Source organism: Crocuta crocuta, unplaced genomic scaffold (genome assembly GCF_008692635.1).
Source record: "Crocuta crocuta isolate KB4526 unplaced genomic scaffold, BGI_CrCroc_1.0 scaffold127, whole genome shotgun sequence".
In the NCBI taxonomy this organism is placed as follows: domain Eukaryota; kingdom Metazoa; phylum Chordata; class Mammalia; order Carnivora; family Hyaenidae; genus Crocuta; species Crocuta crocuta.
Window position 1 is genome coordinate 5,283,998 of NW_027532008.1, and position 403 is coordinate 5,284,400.

At 60.3% G+C, this 403-nt stretch overlaps 1 protein-coding gene across 1 annotated transcript in view; it reads right to left on the reverse strand.

The window, feature by feature from the left end:
* The window catches only part of PNRC2 (proline rich nuclear receptor coactivator 2), a 4,035-nt gene extending 3,795 nt beyond the window's left edge, over positions 1 to 240 (reverse strand). Inside the window, exon 1 of the mRNA XM_077775769.1 lies at positions 66 to 240. The gene's annotated coding sequence lies outside the window, so the exon portion shown is untranslated. The remainder of the gene's footprint in view (positions 1 to 65) is intronic.
* Positions 241 to 403: the final 163 nt, after the last annotated feature.

Genomic DNA, 403 nt, shown 5'->3' on the forward strand with positions numbered 1-403 from the left:
TTTCCGCGGCCTTGAGCCCACCTGGTGGTCCCGCCTCCCACCCACGGGCGAGGGGTGCGGATTACCGAAGCGGCGTCGGTTCCCGAGGTGGGTTCGCTGTGCCCCGTGACCAGTTTTTACAGATGGAAGAAAACAAAGTTGACTCCCGAGGCCTGGTCCCTTCCCACTTTGCTCCTGACGCTCCTCTCCTTCTCCTACATCGTGGGACCTCGTCTGTCGCTCCCAAAGCTCGCGGTTCCCCTGCGGCCCTCTCCTGTGTCCCCCACCCCCGCCTCGAAACTTCCCCAAGTGGCCTCCCTTGTGAAGGCGTTTCCGACACATGCGCGGATCAAGTCCATCACTTCCTCCTTTGTGTCCCCGCTGGTCCTTAAGCTTCAGTTAGAGCCCTTCATCATTTGTATCT